General features: G+C 44.8%; 1 long non-coding RNA gene across 1 annotated transcript in view; it reads right to left on the bottom strand.

Annotated features, from left to right (window-relative positions):
- The window catches only part of LOC131585068 (uncharacterized), a 53,443-nt gene continuing 44,556 nt past the window's right edge, over nucleotides 1-8,887 (bottom strand). The window contains exons 2-3 of the long non-coding RNA XR_009278855.1: nucleotides 2,198-2,265; nucleotides 1-1,581 (exon numbers count right to left, since the gene is read on the bottom strand). This is a non-coding gene — a long non-coding RNA (uncharacterized LOC131585068). The remainder of the gene's footprint in view (nucleotides 1,582-2,197; nucleotides 2,266-8,887) is intronic.

The following is an 8,887-nucleotide window of genomic DNA, read 5'->3' as shown; positions in this document are numbered from 1 at the left end:
CACTACTAAGTTTAGGGAATCTGATATTAAGATATGCTCACTGAAGAACAGAGATAATATATTTAGGTTTTATCAGTAAATTCCATGGCATCCTTGGTGTCATTTTATCCATTTCACAAAATACTGGCTTTCCTCAGGCTGTAAAGTCTTAATACAACCAGAAGTGTTACCTAAATTCCAGCAGCATGCAAGTTTCTAAAGTTAAATAATATAGCAGCACCTTGTTGCACACCGCCTCTACAATCTAATTTTCTCTTTGAGTCTAGTGTTTTTCCAGGGTGTTCCACAATTAGGAGTATCCTACAAACATTTCTGCATGTATTTAATTTATTAACATGCAAAAAAAAAAGCACGATCCAGGCATTTTGGTCCAATTGCATAGTGAATTTGTGCTTGTTTAAAAGCTTACAAGAGGTAAATTTAAAGCCCTGTATTTGACTATTCATGAAAGCACATATCTGGAAGTTAGATAACTATTAGATAGGACAGATAACTTTTCTTTTTAGAGCACTTACTGAAGAAGTCTAAGTGACCTACTAGAATTAAAATATGATTTTTGACCTCAGGCACACCTTGATTACCTACCATTGATACCTACACCTCAAACAGAATTCTCTTCAACATGGAAAAGAGGGAATTTGAGCAAAAAATTCCACTGAAAAATTTTAACTAAAACTCACTTGTAACTATTGTCAGATGACACTGTATACAAAGGGCAAAGGGTAATTTTCTTTGCATCAATTTGTTATGAATATGTCTCTACTGTGTAGCTCTTAGAGGATTGAGGGAAGGCTGTCACCAGCCAGCATGTCTGATGAGCAAGTGCCCTTCAGCACTTGAGTCAGGGGGCTTGAAGAACCCCTGTGGGAAACTAGAGAAACAGACACCCCAGTTTGTGGGTTGAAGGTGGATTGGCATGTGCCTGGTAGAAGTCTCCTAACCATGAGGAAACGCTTACACCAAGGGTAAACAAGATTTGTAAAAACAAACACAACTCCAGGCAGTCACATTAAGCCAAAATCATTCCTCGTGAGCCTTGTCCGGCTTACACTGCAGGGGTGAGTTTGGCTCAGTGTGTGACCTTATCTAAGGCTGGAGTCCTGACATCTAATATGTACAGATATTAACACTGTATGTACTTGGAGCCTTTCATTTCTGAATGGACTGACAGATAAATTCGGTCTGGCATGGAGAAGTCAGGGTAGCCTGGATTTGTGCACGCGTGTACGTGCCGTGTGGCACAACCTATGCTCTCCGTGAGTGCCTAAATATAGAAAGTCAATCTATGCGGCGGGGCCGTGGGGGCAGGGGAGGCTTTGGCCCTGATCCATTACACCTGGCCTTTCTCGCACACCATGAAAATTTCATGTTGTTTTCCTCCAGTGTCTCCCGCGGTCTTTGTTCCTCTCAGGCCAGCGCTGACCAGCGTCCTCCCAGGCAGGCGGGCGGTGAGCTCCGGCTGCTGCAGGCTCCCTTTTGTTGCTCTTGCAACTTCTAATGAGCCGTCAATCAACAACCTTGTTTCTTCGAAGCTTATCTCGTGACTGCTGAGAGGGGCCAGGACTAGGGATAATGTGCAAGCTGGAAGAAAATACACCAAGAACATACTGAAAGTGCTTTTTTAGGTTTACAACCAAGATTTTTCTTCAAATTATTGTCACATTCAAGCTCTCACTGTAAAAAAAAAAAAAGTCGCCGGGGATTACAGCATATAAACAACTTGGTACTTTAGGATGAAGGAAGAGCAGTAATCTCTATGCCTTATCGAAGTCATCAGATAAACAGGACAAATTACCTTGCGTCAGACTGGCTGGCAGGTCACCTTTTCTGGCAGAAAGAAAGGAGGCTCATTTCTAGAGATGAGTCAAAAGTGGAACCGTGTTGTTAACCCACAAAAGTTTTGGAGGGCTGGTTACAAAACATGGTCTTGTTCTCCTTTAGCTCCATCTTTATAGTGTTTGTTACTCAGCTTCGTTACAGATCCAGGGGGAGAAGTGAAAGAAGCTGCCAGGAGGTAAGGTGAGCTCCGAGGCAGCCCGAGCCAGAGGGGTGGTACGAGGCACAGGGTCCCTGGCTCTGTTCTGACACTGACTTCCTGAGCTGGGGTTTGTCAGGCAGTCTCACCGGCAGAGCCTGGCCTCTCTTTTCTGCAAGGAGACCAGGCACACTGTTTGAAGGCATCACTAACACATCTCACCTGAATCAAGGCAGCGCTGCAGAACTGTGGAGCTGTTTCCCTTGAAGTGCAAAGACCTGAAGGGAAGGCTGATGAAAAAGACAAGTGATATTTTATAAGGTGTTTTAGCAGTATCAAGTTGTAGCACTTTTTTTTTTTTTTTTGAGGGGGAGTGGGGGTAGAGAGGGAGGAAGGGAAGTATCTTATCTTGGTTTCCTGGAACAGTTTTAACGTGATAAACAGTTTCCATTTCTGAATGGAGGCTAACCAATACTTTGGAGGCTCTCTATTACTTTGACCCTGTAGAATAAACTGGAACCGAACTGCCTTGTCACATCTCCCTTGTAATAGGTGTCTCCCCAGCACCCCTGCAGTGAGCAGATGCTCTACCTTTTGCAAGGATAGGGAACTGAAGCCCAAGGAAGCCATGTGACTTGCCCAAGGCCACACAGGAAATCCGTGGCAGGCAAGGGACCATGCAGGCAGCTGGCACCACTCATCCTTCACTGCACTTTACACCTTAGCAAAGTCAGCTACCATTCCTGTCTGACAGCATTTTCTACCCACCTCAGATTTTTTCATGCCCTGGGTTCAAATGCCAGATAGTCTTATGAACAGCTGAACAACACTGACAATTCAAACAATCCATTGTGAGCCTCTAGATATCTAGTGGTTTCTGGCACACCCAGAGCATGGACCAAAATATTATTTCTAACCACGTTGATGGAGGAGAAAAGCTTGGAAGGAAGTCTCAATACTGAAATGCAAGAAGTCAGGTAGAATGAATCCTACTACACAGTTATTACTTCTTAAAAACGTAGTTTTAAAGCAAACTCTTGCCCTTTTTGTGGCTTGGTTTTTGGCTGCCAGGTATTTGGCATTGCTAGAACAGATACTCCCTCACGCAACCACAGTGAAAACATACAGTTAGCAAAGCTGGTGCTGTGATTCAACTGGAACAGCCAGAGATGGCCAGAGCGGAGGTGCAAGGAGGTTGTGTGGTTGTGTGGTCAGGCAGGTGTGCAGTACAAAGGGTTACAAAGAGTACAGAGTGTTACAAATGAGTCTGTGCTACTCATGTATAACCTAGCAAGGCTGACTGTACACACAGACTTTGAGGAGATGGAAATTTAGGAAAAGTTGTTCCAAGAGTTTCATTTTTCTTACGTGTGCCTTTGTTCACAGTGTGACTGACTTACAGGTGTCCTGGAAGGGATGTGAATAAGGACTTCACACAGCCTACTAGGCACGATGGCTTTCACGCACTCTGAGTCACTGCCAGGCGCTTGCTACACCACGCTTAACATAACAGAGTTTGCAGGAGCTGTGAAGATGTGAAGGACCAGGATTCAAGGATGCCTCTTTATTTCTTGATGTTTCCCTGGTGTGTAGCTATCCGCCGGCAATGACACACCAGGCATGTGGCTCTCTCATCCTCCAGCCTTGCTTTTGAATGAAAGGGGTTACAGCTGCTCTATCTTGTGCTTTGCTCCAGTGATTAGGTTGGTTATAATGTCAAGTACGTGCCTGATGAGCCAGTTACTTGTGTCCAAAGGGATGACTACTCTTAGGAAATAACTCAGTGGCCATAAATACCCATTGTAAGCAGCAGGTACCCAACTCAAGGCCACTCAAATACTTATGTTTTAGGGAACAATAAGGCTCCACACTCGCCCCAGCCTTCCTGCTTTCCTCCGGTATTCCCCTGCTCAGCACCCTGCTGCTGTAAATCTCATTCCAGCTATCAGCTGCTCTGGGGCGTTGGCTATCTAATTGGGGCTCAGGAACTCAAAAGCGAGTTCCTATAAAGCAGCTGTGAAGATGTTTGGCAAAACCAGGACTTACTGTGTCTGGGCTTGGTGTATTAAAATGCACCTTTTTTTTTCAGCTTATGTACAGTAGCTGCTCTTAGACAGTGCAAACAATCCCTTACTACACAGAAAAAAAAAGCCAGCCAGTGCTATCAGCACTATTACAGCTGATGCCAGTCTGCTCTTCTATCTCCTACAAAGTTCTGTAGGACTTGAAGGCAGTTAAAAGCTGTATGATCTACTGTCTTTCTGACCCTGTCTGACCCAGAAGTCTAGTGCAAAACAAACTGTGTGCTCCCCCACACATGCTAGCCATGGGTGGGACAATAGAGCATTTCCAGGTGATCCTGGCTAAATCCCTGTTCAGCCCTCTCCCCACAACCTGTCTTGCTGGTCATGTGGTTACAAGAGTGGCAGGCCCTGACTCTTAATAATTGATTATGTACAGGCACCATAGGGGTCATTCAGCTGCTGGGCCATACGGGCAGTACAAGCAGATGTTCCCCATTTCCAGCAAAGCAAAGGAATTTTCTGTGGGCAAAGTGTGGCCCTTGAGCTGCCAGTCAGAGCACCACTTTTATAGGTGAAATCTGAGACTTTCTGGGACTACAATGGAAGATCCTTTCTAAATGTCATCTCTAATAAGTCTATCACATAATTTTTTGTAGTCCAGGAAGACTCTGTCTGACCATTTGGACATTTAGTAAGCCCAGCTGTGCTGCACAGGGCTGGCTGCTGTTCTCAGGGTTCCTGTGCAGTGATGCCAATCATTGATCTTCTCTGAGGTGTGTGAGCACAAGAGCAAAGTGCTTCTGACAGGTCACAAGGAACCAGCAGTTCCCTGATGACCAGACTTGGAACAGCTTGGTTTGGATTCTCAGGGTCAAGGACAGCAAATCCTTCAGCACAAAAAGCAGCTTTACAAGGACAGGGGCCTCGTGTTCCTAAAACAGAAAACACTGTATAGTAAACATACAGAACATGAATGCCTCAAAGCTCAAGTGCAAGCCCCAAGGTCCCCAAAGTCTGAGGGACAGAGACCTCTAGGTTTGCTCTTGTTTAATTGACAAATCAATTCAAATAGTGAAAATGTCTCCTAGTGTGCTCCATTAAAACTGTCTTTGGGGTTGCAGCTGATACAGGAGAATTCCTTTTTAAAAGGGTAGGATCAAGAACCCCACTTGGAGTAAATATATGTAATCTCCTGAGTGAGACCTTTCTCTGTGGTTAAAGGAGAGCATGTCTTATTTAAAAGAAAAGTGAGAGAGAGAGAGGCTGTCTGAGTAGCAAGTAGGACAGAGCAGTCCCGTGTGAATAATTGAAGTGGAATATGGAATGCACACCGCCACATCGGGAACTTCTGGGGACCAGGTCTCATTGGAAGAACTGACTCTTACTGGAGAGGTAATGGAGAAGTTTCTGGCCAAAACCTCTGTAGTCTCAGCCTGTGGTGGAACAGAGATTCCAGGGTAGAAAGGGACACCCCTTGTAGCAGAAAGTATATGGGATTTGAAAACCAGGCACTGGTCCAAGGCCTGGACACAAGTTCACAAAGGGATCATTCAGTGATGCTAAGGATAGCCAGACACTTCCTCCAGAGGAAAGGACTCTAGGATTTCTGAAGCAGTGATACCACAGAAGATGAGAGACTCTAGAAATCTCCTCTTGCTCAGTTCAGTGTTGAGCATCCCTGAAAAGGGCTGGATGACATGATATTAGAGATATTTTTATCCTTTGGCACTGCAGCTCTGAATGGCAGAGACAACAATACAGCCTCAGAAGTGTCACAGTCTAGAGTTGTACGGCTACCCTGACTGGCAATTTCTTCAAATGGCTAATGACATTGGTGCTGTGTTTGCTCAGCAGGGGAATGTTTCTTTGCTCTGCTGCTGGCATGACATCTATTATGTGCTAAACTGCAAATCAGAGAGACTCCAGTCAAGAAGGAACTCCAAGAGAAGTTTGTGGCACACAGGGTGTCCTTCTTCAGGAAAGCAGCAGGAGCCTTTGTAATCAACCACTTCTGCAAAGAGGATCAACCAGCACAGCTGGCTGCTCTTCTGCTGGGCAGCTTTCCAGGCACTCTTCCCCCAGCCTGTGGCACCGCCTGGGGTTGCTGTGACCCAAGTGCAGGACCTGGCACTTGGCTCTGTTGAACCTCATACCATTGGTCTCAGCCCAGTGATCCAGCCTGTCCAGATCCCTCTGCAGGGCCCTGTGACCCTTCAACTGATCAACACTACTGCCCAACTTGGTGCCACCTGCAAAATGACTGAAGGGATGCTCAGTCTCCTCCTTCAGGTGGTTGATAAAGGTACTAAACAGGGCTGGTACTGAGCCCTGGTATCACCACTGTTTACCAGACACCAGCTGGATGTAGCACCATTAACTATCACTCTGGGCCTGGCCATCCAGCCAGCTCTCAACCCACCTCTCCAACCCATGGGCTCCAGTGCATCCAGGAGAATGCCATGGGAGACAGCGTCACGGGTTTTACTGGGGAACAAGGGGAACACAGGGGGAACAGGAAAGAGGAGGAAGATGACCTGGGATGTCTCTGGATGAAATTGTTTGAAATGCTTCTCTAATATTTTGTATTCATGCAGGAGCACTAGATTCTCCATCTTTTCCTCACATCTGTCCCAAAAATGCTTCCAAGCATTTCAGAAAAAAAGTAATTTCAGTGACAGCTTTTGTGAAGGTTTTCCTGGAAGTAATGGTTTTCTAACCATTGATCAAAATTAGATGCCAAGTATTACTGATGAGATAAAGATTTAAATCCCAATAGAGCAGTACTCTTCCGAACTTACTTATTGCTAACAGGCTACTGACAACTTGTGCTCTGTGGAATCCATTAATTTGAACAAAATATACATCCAAGCCTTTCCAAGGCATAGGATTAGTTCACAAAACATTGTCAAGTTCAATGCAGAAGTATAGCAGAAGTATACTTTGCAAATTTTCTAGTTCTCCAGTCAAATATCTTGCAATTATAATAATCATCCTTGCTAATTTTAAAAAAGGATAGCATTTTTGCTAATGTATTTTTAAAGTTTCAGAAATAAAAATTTGCTTTTTTGCTACATACTTCTCTTTAAATCCAGTTTTTCAACAGTCACTGCGAGAAGGAAAAAAGAGCCAGAAATATTATACTGATAGAGCCAGACTGCTGCATCTCAGGAAGAGGGAAGAGTTGAATGGGATGGGGGATAGTGGCTGCATAGTTGCAGCTCTAGGAGGAGAAAACTATTTAGTTGATTCCAAATGACCTATCTTTCTTAGGTGTTCCCAGGATGCCCATCATATTAGCTGCATCTCAGCTGTCTGGAAGGTAGTAACAGAAAACTGCTATTTGATCTCATTCCTTTATCTAATCTCATCTATCAAGAGTGTGCACAGCAACTCGGTGTCTGAGCACCTCAGAGAAATTACATGAAGTCAACAACTTGCATCTCCTTTTTGTACTAGAAAAAAGCAGTGCTTATGAACAAGGAAATCCAGATCAGCACTCAGTGATTCAGCTACATGTACCCACAGGGAAAGTGCACAAAATGAATAGGGGGAGTGGAGTTGTGGATAAAAGAAGTTCCACTTTCTGTGGAAGTCTTCCAACAGCCACATCATAGCCACTCATTAATTATAACCCAGCTGATACAGAACCCAACATGTTTGACATTCAGCACAATTGTCTTAAGATGTTTAACAGATGGTGAAAAGTGAACTACAGGTAAATTGCTGGTCCCAGACTACTCAAATAGCAGCAGAGCCGGAGCTGCACTCCTTGGGCCTGGATCCAGGACAATAAATTCTCTGCACTGGACTTGAGGTAACCTGGCAAGGAAAGTTTTATGCCTCAGTGGACTCCGTTGACACATGGATCTGCTATGGAGGACAACTGCTTGTCACCTTCCCTCATCCCATCCTCCAAGTATACATTAGTGAAATGTTTATTGACTATGTTTTACACAGGTGCAGCATATCCTACAATATCCCACTGTACACACTCCCTGCTCACACACCAGAGATTGGGAAGGTGAATGAAGTGTGCCTGGCAACACCCAGTTTGACACCTGAGCAACTTTTCAAAGCTGTCTCTAGGCAGAAAAGAAGCAAAGATCCCAGGGCTTCAGGCTGCTGGAGCCCAGTCTGACAAGGATGGCTTTTAGAAGCACTGCTGGATCAAGTCACCCCAAGACAAGCCCTCTCCTTCCCACCATGTGCCACCCCCTCCTCCTTCTTCATTGTAGCTGTTTGTGAGGATGGATGGTGACCCTGAGTGGCCACGGCACATCTGAAAGAGCAGCTCAGGGATAAGAACCATTGGTTTGGGCTGTTTAACCAGCACTCCAACCAGAAGGAACATCTGTCAACTTCTGCCTTAGTTCAGTGCTTAAATATAAGCCTGTATATTGATGAGGCTGCTCCTCTCAGCTGCTGTTACTGAAGCTTCTGCCACATTGCTGGTTGACAATAAGTCATTTGCTATGTAAATTCTCATAATTTCTATACTTCAAATTAATTTTAAAGTCTGCTGTGATAAATGTTGGCCTCTTGAGGAATAACAGAACCCTTGATTTATGCTCTTACAATTACCTCTGTTAAGCAGTCACAGCACTTAAAAAAGAGATCTTAGAGTGGCCAAGGGCTATTTTGTGCACCTCCAGGTCCACAGTTCAAATGCCACATAGAGTTTAATTGCTTCCCTGATCTGGGCTGATCAGTCCTGCTCTGTGCAGCATGGTCCTTGCTGCCTTCTTTGCTTGCTGTCAGTGCCAACTGAGTGGGGCTGAAGCCTGTGGCACTGTATCTGCAGTCAGGCTGAGCAAGTGGTGCCTGCAATTTATAAGGGATCATGTGCTCAACTTCCATAAATAAATGAAAGGGACAGAGTCATCCCTAG

This window comes from Poecile atricapillus, chromosome 1, assembly GCF_030490865.1.
Source record: "Poecile atricapillus isolate bPoeAtr1 chromosome 1, bPoeAtr1.hap1, whole genome shotgun sequence".
NCBI classification, from domain to species: domain Eukaryota; kingdom Metazoa; phylum Chordata; class Aves; order Passeriformes; family Paridae; genus Poecile; species Poecile atricapillus.
Note: the sequence above shows the minus strand (reverse complement) of the source record. Positions and strands in the feature narration are given on the sequence as shown.